Raw genomic sequence first — 14,398 nt, 5'->3', positions numbered from 1 at the left:
ATTCATGTGAATGTGTGGCAAAAACCATCACAATATTGTAAAGTAATTAGCTTCCAATTAAAAAAAAAAAAAGAGAGGGAGAGACATTACTTTGCCAACAAAGGTCTGTCTAGTCAAAGCTATAGATTTTCCAGTAGTCATGTATGGATGTGAGAGTTGGACTATAAAGAAAGCTGAGCATCGAAGAATTGATGCTTTTGAACTGTGATGTTGGAGAAGACTCTTGAGAGTCCCTTGGACTTCAAGGAGATCCAACTAGTCCATCCTAAAGGAAATCAGTCCTGAATATTAACTGGAAGGACTGATGCTGAAGTTGAAACTCCAACACCTTGGCCACCTGATGCAAAGAACTGACTCATTTGAAAAGACCCTGATGCTGGGAAAGGTTGAAGGTGGGAGGAGAAGGGGATGACAGGGCATGAGATGGCTGGATGGCATTGTTGACATGATGGACATGAGTTTGAGTAGGCTCCGGGAGTTGGGGATGGACAAGGAGGCCCGGCATGCTGCAGTCCATGGGGTCACAAAGAGTCAGACATGACTGAGCAACTGAACTGAGCTGAACTGAACTTGCCTCCTTCAAACCCATCCTACCCCCCAGTCATGGCACAGCAGCCAAGGGTTTAGGTAGACTTGTCCTCACTCAAGTAACCTCTGTTCCAAATTAGGACAATTTATACTCAGACCAACCAACACATGGCGTCTGATTATGAGGATAGGTTCAGACTGTCCAGTGAGTGCAAAGTTCATTGACTGCAGGAAGCCCCTCTCACAAGCCTCCATTGATACAGGTGACCACCTTGCAGTTGAGGAGGAAACTAGTGTTAAAGTTCAGCTGACAGAGGAAGGAAAAGTGGCAAGAATTACAGGAAGGTGGAGGCATGTCCTGATCACACTTGAAGTTCACCCTCCATGCTTTTTGCATTTTCTCATGGTGTGCTGTTATAAAATTTCCTTTTCTAGTGGTTCCAATGTCACCCCATCCCTCACCTCATACCAATCAACCACGAATGTTCTTTGTGCGAAGATCAAATGAATTTTCCTTTCCTTTTTTTCCCTAACCGTATACATTGTTCAAAACCATGCTCAATTTCAGATTCATATTGGCTCTACAGTTTTCTTGTATAGCCTTTTCCTCCCCTGGAGTTTGGTTGCTTTTTCCCTTGGGTGATGATACATATACCTTTCTCATCATATCCCCAAATAACCTCATTTCTATTCATTTTGTATTTTCCTAAAATCTTTTTATTTTTCATGAAGATATTTTACTTGAATCCTACTGATTTACTGATCTAATGTGATGGTCAACTTGCCAAATACTCATATTATCAAATAGTTGATTTTCAGGGAATTTTTGTTTCCCTGATGAAAGCTTAATATCTGCTCTTCCCCCCGCCCCCCAACCTGCCCCTGCTTTCACTCTTATCATTTTATAAAGAAATAAATGGGCTTCCCATTAACCCTGTTTACTGGCTTTTCTATTTGTGTGAACTCATGTCCTGTCCTTGCCCTGCCTATGGCAGAACTGGGATGACAAAGTATTTCAGAGCAAGACAGAAGAAGGCAAGAGCCTCAGTCAATAGAACACCCCAGGGGATTGCATTTCAAGAACTCATGCAATCAAATAAAGGGTCAGCAATTGGAGCAAAACAAACATTCCAAAAGAGGAAATCCTAACATTTGCAACAACATGAAGAGGTAGGGAAGATATTAGAAGGAGTTCAACAACTCAAAGTATTCTCTTCAAAAAGGGTTCCAGAGAAATGATTTTTTAACACGATGCCTCATTGAAAAGAACGTCTTTTTGCCCTCATTCTCCAAGCCAGGCTTCAACAGTACATGAACTGTGAACTTCCAGAGGTTCAAGCTGGATTTAGAAAAGGCAGAGGAACCAGGGATCAAATTGCCAACATCCACTGGATCATGAAAAAAGCAAGGGAATTCCAGAATAACATCTATTTCTGCTTTATTGACTATGCCAAGGCCTTTGACTGTGTGGATCACAATAAACTGTAGAAAATTCTGAAAGAGATGAGAATACCAGACCACCTGACCTGCCTCTTGAGAAACCTGTATGCAGGTCAGGAAGCAACAGTTAGAACTGGCCATGGAACAACAGACTGGCTCCAAATAGGAAAAGCAGTACGTCAAGGCTGTATATTGTCACCCTGCTTATTTAACTTATATGCAGAGTACATCATGAGAAACACTGGGCTGGAGGAATCACAAGCTGGAATCAAGATTGCTGGGAGAAATATCAATAGCCTCAGATATTCAGATGACACTACCCTTATGGCAGAAAGTGAAGAGGAACTAAAGAGAATATTGATGAAAGTGAAAGAGGAGAGTGAAAAAGTTGGCTTAAAACTCAATATTCAGATAACAAAGATCATGGCATCCAGTCCCATCACTTCATGGCAAATAGATGGAGAAACAGTGGAAACAATGGCAGATTTTATTTTTGGGGGCTCAAAAATCACTGTAGATGGTGATTGCAGCCATGAAATTAAAAGATGCTTATTCCTTGGAAGGAAAGTTATGACCAACCTAGACAGCATATTAAAAAGCAGAGACATTACTTTGCCATCAAAGGGCTGTCTAGTCAAGGCTATGGTTTTTCCAGTAGTCACGTATGGATGTGAGAGTTGGACTATAAAGAAAGCTGAGCACCGAAGAATTGATGCTTTTGAACTGTGGTGTTGGAGAAGACTCTTGAGAGTCTCTGGGACTTGAAGGAGATTCAACCAGTCCATCCTGAGTGTTCATTGGAAGGGCTGATGCTGAAGCTGAAACTCCAATACTTTGGCCACCCAATGCGAAGAGCTGACTCATTTGAAAAGATCCTGATGCTGGGAAAGATTGAAGGTGGGAGGAGAAGGGGATCACAGAGGATGAGATGGTTACATGGCATCATCGACATGATGGGTATGAGTTTAAGTAGGCTCCGGGAGTTGCTAATGGACAGAGAAGCCTGGCATGCTGCAGTCCATGGGGTTGCAAAGAGTCAGACATGACTGAGCAACTGAACTGAACTGAAGTGATCCATTTAGAAATTGGTGAGATTTAGAATTACAGGTTCTAAATAATTTTACTTTTAAAGTTTGAAGGACAGAATTGCTGTTTTTAGCTTGAATTCATTCTGATGAAAAATCTGATCCAATCTGATTCACATTTTTAGAGGTCCCACATGCCAAGAATTTCTTTATAGTCTTTTGTCGGCAGACATCTTCATGCTGGCTTCTATCACTCTTAGGAGTTACCATTATGAATTTAGAGAAGAGACAGAAAACAAATGGTTGTGCTCAGCCCACTTGTTGAAAACCTAGCTCCTCTTGATTTGCCTTAATTAAGCCAGCTCCTTTGGTTTACATAGTGTATAAGAGTGTATAAATGTCTACATTCAACAATAGATTTTGTGACAATGGAGGGAAAATTAGGTCGCTTTGGATCAATCCAGTTGGGTCAATTGTAAATTAGACTGTCTTGAGAGAAAACCTGAAGCAAAAAGGTACTTAAGAAATGAAAGTAGAGTTAACGTTTGCACAGGGAAAGTTACTAAGGAGAAGCTGAACTGAAGCCATGCCAAAGAGTGATTTTGTAGTGTTGCTGTTCTGATCAATATTTATGCCAGGCCCTGGCTAAGTGATAATTGCATCAGTCCATGAGGGAAAGATAAATAGAAATAAGGAAGAAGCGGAGTTTGAATGTAAGTTATTTCTTGTTTCATAAATTGCTTCACCCAGATAATTTGCTTGATCAGAGCTCCCACCAGATTGAATGCAAATGAGTTGGAGCAAAAGTGAACTGGGAGACAGAAGTCCTGAGTTTACAAAAAAACACCTGTTCTGCAATAATTTGTGAACTCTCTCTGTCAGTCCAGACCTAGTGTCTCTGCAGTTAAAAAAAAAAATTCCACTTTAAAATAAAAAGAGGGCATGGTATTCCCTGATGTAACATTATATTCTGAGTTCTAGAAACACTTCCCTTCTATTTTCCAGTAAAAGCCCATTTACATTGATTAATTAAAAGAAAGACGTTTTCTTTTGGCAATGGTAACACCGATTGCCCCCTATTTAGTGCCTTATTAATAAGAAATACTGGGTAGGAGGTACACATTAGCAGAACAACATTTCAGTGCTAGGGCAAGGCTTTTGGCCTCATGCCTTTGAATGGCTGGCCTTCTAAGTTGTAACTGTCTGTGTCCCCTTCTGAGAGTCAGGGAGACTCCTGAGATTCTGATGGAGTCAGTAGCAAGGCAAAGACTTTCCTTCATAGTTAAACCATTAAAAAAATTAACAAAAGGATCTGAGAAGACACAACACCAGAAACTGTTGGGAGGGTTGGGTGAAAACGAACCATCAACTAGAAAGTTACGTGGGAAAAAATAAGTGAGAAAGGAAAAATGACAGCTGAAAAAAGATTTTTGTAGTCTATGAGAAAAACAACATAACTACCAGCTCCCACAGCTTCTGCAGTATAACAGCTACGAGAACCACTGAGAGAGAGGCTAGAGAAGATGGCTGAAGTCCCTCCTCAAAGAAATCAAAGAAGTGGCAGTGACCTTCTCACTAGAGCTGGGCAGGCCAAAAGGAACACAAATATGTGGGTTACAGGATAACTGTACTAGGATCTAGTTGGAAACAGTAATGCATAAAAGGGATACAACAGAAAAAGAGACTGTTCATGAGCTCAGAGGCCAACAACAGCCTCTTCTCATCCCCTGGTCATCTCCATTGTTACAACAGAAGGAACTCTGTCTTCGAAAGCAGATAATTCGGTAGATTAGAATCATTAATGCTAAGTGCCAGCGTTGAGCTCATAATGGGCTGGTTAGTTTTATTCCTTGTCAAGGACATGGAATTCCTCCTGAATTCTGACTAGATATTCCAAACAAAGGAAAAAAGCTTAAAAATACATGAGGGCCAGACAAACTTCTTTCCATTTTGTCAGCATTTTCACTCCTATATGCAATGAAGTGTTTTATAAACAAAAGTTTCAATGCTAGAATTGATGCTATACACAATCACCTTGAGGAACTAATTAGTAGGTTTGCTTTGATCCTCCATATGAAACATAATACATCTAAAGGCACCAGGATGATATTTAGTATTGATGTCATGGGAGGGAAAATTTATCTGATGGGATCATGAATCCTCTGAAATTGTTAGTTTACTTAAATTACTTGTAAAAATAACTGTACAAAAGCAGAATAAGTAAAAGAGAATACTAAAGAAACATGAGAGGAGGTTTTCCTTTGAGTACTGCTTCTGTTTTATAATCAACCAAAAGTGCCCATGTCTCCAGATGTTTGTGGGAACTCTGGCAGGACCAAAATATAGCCCATAGATATTCTGCACCCAGTTATCACAGATGGAATTGTGTTGCTCGGGTTAGAGAGTCATAGAAGTGAGAAACCCCTTAAAAATGGTCATCTGAAACTCTACTCTCCAATTCCCATCTAGGTAAGACAGAGCATTCTTACTTGCTTCTATTAGACTCACTCAATTTGGGAAATTAATGGTGGGAACCATCATTATGTCACCTCTCTCCCAAACAATAATCCTAGATGTCATTTAGTCAAGGTTGTGGCTTTTTGATTGACATGAAAAACAATCAAAAGCCCCCAAATGTCTTTGTTTTTCTTTAGGAAACGCAGTGTTACTCTCTTACTTGGACCATTATGGAATAGAAAGATATAAGACAGGGATGACAATATATCATTTATTGGATTGCTGTAAGTTTGGGGATAAAATATCTCCAGGTTTGAGATCTTCTTACACTTTTAGATTTAAAGACAAGTTCTATGCTTCCATCCCTTGTGGTACATGAAGGGCAAAGCCATCTTTAAGTTCTTGGGAATGCCATGGAGTGCTACTATCCTATGTTCTGAGTCTGAGGTTCAGCTTCAGATGAATCCCCCTAATTTTTCATATCTGATAACTGTCCTCTATACTGACTCTATTCTGATGCTGCAGAACTTGAGCCCTTCAGCTCATAGGTTAGGCAGGTGAGGGGGCTTTACATATCTCCATGGCTTGGAAAGTTCTTTGGCTCTGTATGCTCTTTACGTTGCCTTCATTCCATTTTTCTGACTCCGGCAAAACAGGATCTTTGGGAAGACACTTTTTCTTAGCTTATTATTCTTCCTTCCATTTGAAAGTAGACCTAACAAACTTTCTTAATGACTCATCGATACCTCTAAGCCAGTTTTATCTTTGCAACTCTGGAAGACAGTTTTGGTCAATCTTTCCAGGTCTTCTCCTCTATCGGTCTTTGAAAGAGGGAAAAAGAGTAGACTTATTCACCCACATTTCCATGATATGGATTAAACTAGCCATCTGAAAAGGCAGAAATGGTGAAAGCCCATATGAGATTTAAATAATAGTCTATTGGCTCCATTATACCAATAAGCCCATTGAAACCTTGACAGAGGTCATCTCCTTTGAGAGGAGTTCAATAAATGGTGTTTATGATGATTATTTCTCTTTATCACACTTCATAATCACCATTCTGTGGTTGCTACTTAACATTGTTCTTTCTAATGTTTTAAACAAAATCACTTTCTACTATATTTATCACAGATTATGGTTAACAATTGGAAAAGACCTTGATGCTGGGAAAGATTGAGGGCAAGAGGAGAAGGGGGTGACAGAGGATGAGATGGTTGGACCGCATCAACGACTCGATGGACATGAGTTTGAGCAAACTCTGGGAGATAGTGAAGGACAGAGAAGCCTGGTATGCTGCAGTCCATGGAGCCGCAAAGAGTCAAACATGACTTAGCAAATGAATAACAACAATGTTCAACAAAAAATAGATGCTGCAACAAAAATAAATCCCTCTGGATTCTAACCCCTACATTTTATAGATCAAGAAACCAAAGACCAAAATACTTCCAACCTACCCAAATACACAAGTGGTGGTAGCAATCTGAATGAGAGACTAGGGCTCTTAGCCTACTCTATTTAGATCTGCCGATCAAAGACTAACACACAGAGGGTATTTTGAACCAAAGACCTATGAGTTCTGTGGTTTCTTTTCCATAAATATGTTTATTATGTGGCAAAGTCTATCCTATTATCCTATCTACCTGCCATTTAAAAATAAATTAGGTTATTATAATTTGATAAAATCTATAAATTCTCTAATTTTTCCAGGATCATATTGTTTTGCACATAAATTAATTATATAGGAAAACTTTACAATCTGATATCTGTAAAATGCCAGTCAACTTTGTATGCGAGAAGGAAAAATGATGAGGAAAATACTGAAATTAAAAAAAAAAATCCAGCATATATAGAGGACAATGTAGCTTCAGCTCTGTTCAGTTGCTTAGTCATATTTGACTCTTTGCAACTGCATGGACCACAGCACGCCAGGCTTCCCTGTTCATCACCAGCTCCTAGAACTTACTCAAACTCATGTCTATTGAGTCAGTGATGCCATCCAACCATCTCATCCTCTGTCATCCCCTTCTGCCCCTGCCTTCAATCTTTCCCAGCATCAGGGTCTTTTCAAATAAGTCAGTTCTTCACATCAGGTGGCCAAAGTATTGGAGTTTCAGCTTCAGCATCAGTCCTTCCAATAAATATTCAAGACTGATTTCCTTTAGGATGGACTAGTTGGATCTCCTTGCAGTCCAAGGGACTCTCAAGAGTCTTCTCCAACATCACAGTTCAAAAGCATCAGTTCTTTGGTGATCAACTTCTTTATAGTCAAACTCTCACATCTATACATGACTACTGGAAAAACCATAGCCTTAACTAGATGGACCTTTGTTGGCAAAGTAATGTCTCTGCTTTTAGTATGCTGTCTAGGTTGGTCATAGCTTTTCTTCCAAGGAGCAAGCGTCTTTTAATTTCATGGCTGCAGTCACCATCTGCAGTGATTTTGGAGCCCCCCAAAATAAAGTCTGTCACTGCTTCCATTGTTTCCCAGTCTATTTGCTATGAAATGATGGGGCTGAATGCCATGATCTTAGTTTTCTGAAGGTTGAGTTTTAATTCAGCTTTTTCACTCTCTTCTTTCACTTTCATCAAGAGGTTCTTTAGTTCCTCTTCACTTTCTGCCATAAGGGTGGTGTCATCTGCGTATCTGAGGTTACTGATATTTCACCCAGCAATCTCGATTTCAGCTTGTGCATCATGAGGCCTGGCATTTCAAATGATGGACTCTGCATATAAGTTAAATAAGCAGGGTGACAATATACAGCCTTGACATATTCCTTTCTCAATTTGGAACCAGTCTGTTGTTCCATGCCCAGTTCTAACTGTTGCTTCCTGACCTGCATACAGATGTCTCAAGAGGCAGCTCAGGTGGTCTGGTATTCCCATCTCTTTCAGAATTTTCCACAGTTTATTGTGATCCACACAGTCAAAGGCTTTGGTGTAGTCAATAAAGCAGACGTAGATGTTTTTCTGGAACTCTCTTGCTTTTTTGATGATCCAGTGGATGTTGGCAATTAGATCTCTGGTTCCTCTGCATTTTCTGAAACCAGCTTGAACATCTGGAAGTTCATGATTCACATATTGCTGAAACCTGGGTTGGAGAATTTTCAGCATTACTTTGCTAGTGTGTGAGATGAGTGCAATTGTGTTGGAGTGTGAACATTCTTTGGCATTGCCTTTCTTTGGGACTGGAATGAAAAGTGACCTTTTCCAGTCCGTGGCCACTGCTGAGTTTTCCAAGTTTGCTGGCATATTGAGTGCAGCACTTTCACAGCATCATCTTTTAGGATTTGAAATAGCTCAACTAGAATGCCATCACCTCCACTAGCTTTGTTCATAGTGATGCTTCCTAAGGCCCACTTGATTTCATATTCCAGGATGTCTGGCTCTAGGTAAGTTATCACACCATCGTGGTTATCTGGGTCATGAAGATATTTTTTGTATAGTTCTTCTGTGTATTCTTGCCACCTCTTCTTACTATCTTCTTCTGTTAGGTCCATACCATTTCTGTCCTTTATTGTGTCCATCTTTGCATGAAATGTTCCCTTGGTATTTCTAATTTTCTGGAAGAGATCTCTAGTCTTTCCCATTCTATTGTTTCCTCTATTTCTTGGCACTGATCATTGAGAGAGACTTTCTTATCTCTTCTTGCTATTCTTTGGAACTCTGCATTCAAATGGGAATATCTTTCCTTTTCTCCTTTGCCTTTTGCTTCTCTTCTTTTCTCAACTATTTGTAAGGCCTCCTCAGACAGCCATTTTGCCTTTCTTTTTCTTGGGGATGGTCTTGATCCCTGCCTCCTGTACAATGTCACACACCTCCATCCATAGTTCTTCAGGCATTGTGTCTATCAGATCTAGTCCCTTAAATCTATTTCTCACTTCCACTGTATAATCATAGGGGATTTGACTTAGGTCATACCTTCATGGTCTAGTGATTTTCCCTACTTTCTTCAATTTAAGTCTGAATTTTGCAATAAGGAGTTCATGATCTGAGCCACAGTCAGCTCCCGGTCTTTTTTTTGCTGACTGGTAGAGCTACTCCATCTTTGTCTGCAAAGAATATAATCAATCTGATTTTAGTATTGACCATTGGTGATGTCCATGCATAGAGTCTTCTCTTGTGTCGTTGGAAGAGGGTGTTTGCTATGACCAGTGCGTTCTCTTGGGAAAACTCTATTAGCCTTTGCCCTGCTTCATTTTGTACTCCAGAGCCAAATTTTCCTGTTACTCCTCGTATTTCTCAACTTCCTACTTTTGCATTCCATTCCTTTATAATGAAAAGGATATCTTTTTCTGGTATTAGTTCTTGAAGGTACTGTAGATCTCATAGAACAGTTCAACTTCAGTTTCTTCAGCATTACTGGCTGGGGCACAGACTTGCATTACTGTGATATTGAATGGTTTGCCTTGGAAAACAACAGAGATCTTTCTGTCATTTTTGAGATTCCATCCAAGTACTGCATCAGACTCTTTTGTTGACTATGAGGGCTACTCCTTTTCTTCTGAAGGATTATTGCCCACAGTAGTAGATATAATGGTCATCTGAGTTAAAGTCTGGTGCTGTAAAGAACAATATTGCATAGGAACCTGGAACGTTAGGTCCATGAATCAAGGTAAACTGGGAGTGGTCAAACAGGAGATGGCAAGAGTGAACATCAACATTTTAGGAATCAGTGAACTAAGATGGACTAGAATGGGTGGATTAATTCAGATGACAATGTAGCTTGTGTAAGACAATTTAATACGAGAGCAGGTCATCTGGTTCTTGGCTTCAGCAGGTCACAGACTTTAAGAAAAAGTCTGTCTAAGGCGTAGGTTATAACATCTTCCTTCACTGTAAGCACGCATTCTGGAAAACCTGCCTGGAATTTCTCCATCACGGGAGCGCGCATGCGCAGTCATCGCCACTTCTGTGCGGTACGAAGTCGCTGGGGCCAGCACGCCTTCTTGTTTCTCTGGCTATTTCCTACCAAATAGGGTTCCCAAGTCTGGTTGCCTGGCCACACAGCTCAATTGGTTTATCTTACATTCCTTGACTACTGTAAATAGAGGCTCATGGGATCCAATTATTACTGTTGCTTCCTTCCTGATAGAGTTATTAGACCTGTGAGCTGTGGGCAGCCTCTACAGGATTCTTGGGGGATACTTCACTATAAAGATTGGAATTCAGCTTCCTATCCAGGGATAAGGTAAAAGGACATCACCAGAAGAGAAAGGCTTGAACTGCCTATTAAAGTGTCAGAATCCCTAGTATTGGTGAAGTAAGATATTACATTCCAGATTTTTACCTTAGATCGTCTACTTAAATCAATCATTTTACCTTGCTTATTTACTCCAGGGCTAATCTCTTTTAAAATAGTTTAGATGACTTTTTTTTTTTTTAACCCTTGAGACATTCTTTTTCTTATTTTTTATGTATATGAAAAAATGAACATATCACTGAATTGTCGCTTATTAGTCTCTGCATGAAAGAACAATTAAGTGTTTGACCAATCAAAACACATGATGTAATCTCTGAAGCTCTTTATGACTTGGAGCTTGCTGATTGGGCATTCTTAAGTAATTAGGCTACACTCCTTCTAAGACTTGCATGGATGTGAGGAATTGGCCATACTTAAAATAAACATCACACCAAAGCATGAATTCCACTGTGTGAAGTAGGACCTGAGATACTGATTCATTTTATTGTTTTTAGTTAAGTTGTCCTCAATTTAAATTGACTAGCTGGTTATGTGAGCTTTGTGCAGTATCCTGGAACTTGAATTAGCTCTTAGGGGTTGCAAGTGGGAATTTAATGATATCCAGTAAAACAATGACAAAATGGTCCAATCAAGGACTTCTTGAGGCTTTTGCAGATAATTGTAATGCTTTTTCAGTACGAAAGGCCCTGCCAGTTAGCCACCTAATTAAGCAAAATGACTTGTCTGATAAATTCAATCCTGTTAATGACGACCAGATGCCCACCAAAGCCACTTGAGATTTTATGAGTAATGATTATTAAAAACTGTTATTATCTATTTCACACTAGAATTTTCTGTTCCTTCAGAGAACTAGGATTACAAGACAGAAATATAGATCAATGGAACAGAATAGAAAGCCCAGAGATAAATCCACGAACCTATGGACACCTTATCTTTGACAAAGGAGGCAAGGATATACAATGGAAAAAAGACAACCTCTTTAACAAGTGGTGCTGGGAAAACTGGTCAATCACTTGTAAAAGAATGAAACTAGAACACTTTCTAACACCATACACAAAAATAAACTCAAAATGGATTAAAGATCTAAATGTAAGACCAGAAACTATAAAACTCCTAGAGGAGAACATAGGCAAAACACTCTCCGACATAAATCACAGCAAGATCCTCTATGACCCACCTCCCAGAATATTGGCAATAAAAGCAAAACTAAACAAATGGGACCTAATGAAACTTAAAAGCTTTTGCACTACAAAGGAAACTATAAGCAAGGTGAAAAGACAGCCCTCAGATTGGGAGAAAATAATAGCAAATGAAGCAACAGACAAAGGATTAATCTCAAAAATATACAAGCAACTCCTGCAGCTCAATTCCAGAAAAATAAATGACCCAATCAAAAAATGGGCCAAAGAACTAAACAGACATTTCTCCAAAGAAGACATACAGATGGCTAACAAACACATGAAAAGATGCTCAACATCACTCATTATTAGAGAAATGCAAATCAAAACCACAATGAGGTACCATTACACGCCAGTCAGGATGGCTGCTATCCAAAAGTCTACAAGCAATAAATGCTGGAGAGGCTGTGGAGAAAAGGGAACCCTCTTACACTGTTGGTGGGAATGCAAACTAGTACAGCCGCTATGGAAAACAGTGTGGAGATTTCTTAAAAAACTGGAAATAGAACTGCCATATGACCCAGCAATCCCACTTCTGGGCATACACACTGAGGAAACCAGATCTGAAAGAGACACGTGCACCCCAATGTTCATAGCAGCACTGTTTATAATAGCCAGGACATGGAAGCAACCTAGATGCCCATCAGCAGATGAATGGATAAGGAAGCTGTGGTACATATACACCATGGAATATTACTCAGCCATTAAAAAGAATTCATTTGAACCAGTCCTAATGAGATGGATGAAGCTGGAGCCCATTATACAGAGTGAAGTAAGCCAGAAAGATAAAGAACATTACAGCATACTAACACATATATATGGAATTTAGAAAGGTGATAACGATAACCCTATATGCAAAACAGAAAAAGAGACACAGAAATACAGAACAGACTTTTGAACTTTGTGGGAGAATGTGAGGGTGGGATATTTCAAAAGAACAGCATGTATACTATCTATGGTGAAACAGATCACCAGCCCAGGTGGGATGCATGAGACAAGTGCTCTGGCCTGGTGCACTGGGAAGACCCAGAGGAATCGGGTGGAGAGGGAGGTGGGAGGGGGGATCGGGATTGGGAATACATGTAAATCCATGGCTGATTCATATCAATGAAAAAAAAAAAAATACATCCCTGGGGTTTAATCCTTTAAAATCATGGGTACATCTTTTAAACTTTAAAGTCATGGGCACATCTTAAAAGAGTAAACATTTAAAGTCAAAAAAAAAAAAAAATGAAAGGAGCAAATAGAAATATGATTTTAAAAAAATACCGGTTTGTATGACGTAGGAGATCAAAATCCCCATACCAGAAACCTGGTGAGCACCGTATGGGATGTAGCTGCTTAGACGCAACACAAGGTGACATCTCCATCTATTCATATTCAAAGTTAGCCTCCATGAAATAAGGTACTATTTCAAAGCATGAGTTGGTATAGCTCCTCTACTAGATTTGTCACTTAGTCAGTGCCTTAGTTTCCTAGTGGATACAATGGAGTAATAATTCCTACACTATTTGCGAACATTTTGCAGAAGGGAAAAAACATTTTGAATTCTGCAGCACATTAGGCTTTCATGGAAATAATGCAGAAGTTTAAAGATATTTCTTAATGTGTCATGGGTTCCTGTGCCACTGAATGGATAGTTTTGCAGTATACTTAGCCTGAATGCCCATCCAGAAACCTGGCACAATCTCTTTGCTGAAAAAACTTAAAGAGTGGCATAAACATTCAAGTGAACTGTCCATGTACCCTTTGTTTTTACCAGGGGTGGGATAAGAGTGGGTGAAGAAAACTATCAACTATTATGTACTATGACATGTCATAACATGAAAAACTCCCTGTAAATATGGCTCACTGTTGTTGGGGACACACTGCCTCTCCTCCCCAGGTGATCATCCTCTTCTTTCGGAGCCAGTTCAGCACAGGCTGTGGTGTGCACTAAGTCTGTCCTTTCTTTGTCTCTCTCTTTCTGAAATAGAGATGGATGTCTTTATCCCAAGGGGCTATTTTCTTGACTCCCAGAGTATTCTAGTTCCCTAATATGCTCCCATTTGGCCAGAAGGAAAATAGACAAATTGTGTTGAGCTTTCTGCGAAAAGCTGTATTACCCTTGGCCAGACTGGATGAAAGAGGGTTTTCCGTAAAGCATGATTTGTGGAAGGATATAATTGACACTTTGGTGCATCTTTTTTTCCCACCTCTGCATACCCAGCTCCGCTCTTCTCCAATCTTTGCTGGTTGTCACTTTCAGGTATCGGCACTGGAGCCACACCCATATGGAGAGAGATCAAAATGTCTGGGAGTTTGTTAACTCCCCTCCCATAGAGCCAGTGGCTGTATGGCATGCTGGTGGCACACAGACCCAGCTCCCTTAATTTGAGGCCAAACTGTAATGTATACTCCTGAGCTCCTATGGGATTTCTCCTGAAATCACATCTTGGCTTGGCTTCTTCCCCATCCCTAGTCTGCTTCCTACCATTTCGTGGTTTGGTTTCTCAGGGAGCATTTCCATAAGAAATCACTTGCATGTGAATCCTTGATACAGAGTGTGCTTCTAAGAGGACCTTATCAAA

Source organism: Cervus elaphus, chromosome 29 (genome assembly GCF_910594005.1).
Source record: "Cervus elaphus chromosome 29, mCerEla1.1, whole genome shotgun sequence".
NCBI lineage: Eukaryota > Metazoa > Chordata > Mammalia > Artiodactyla > Cervidae > Cervus > Cervus elaphus.
The sequence above is the reverse complement of the archived record's forward strand: the minus strand, read 5'-3'. Positions refer to the sequence as shown.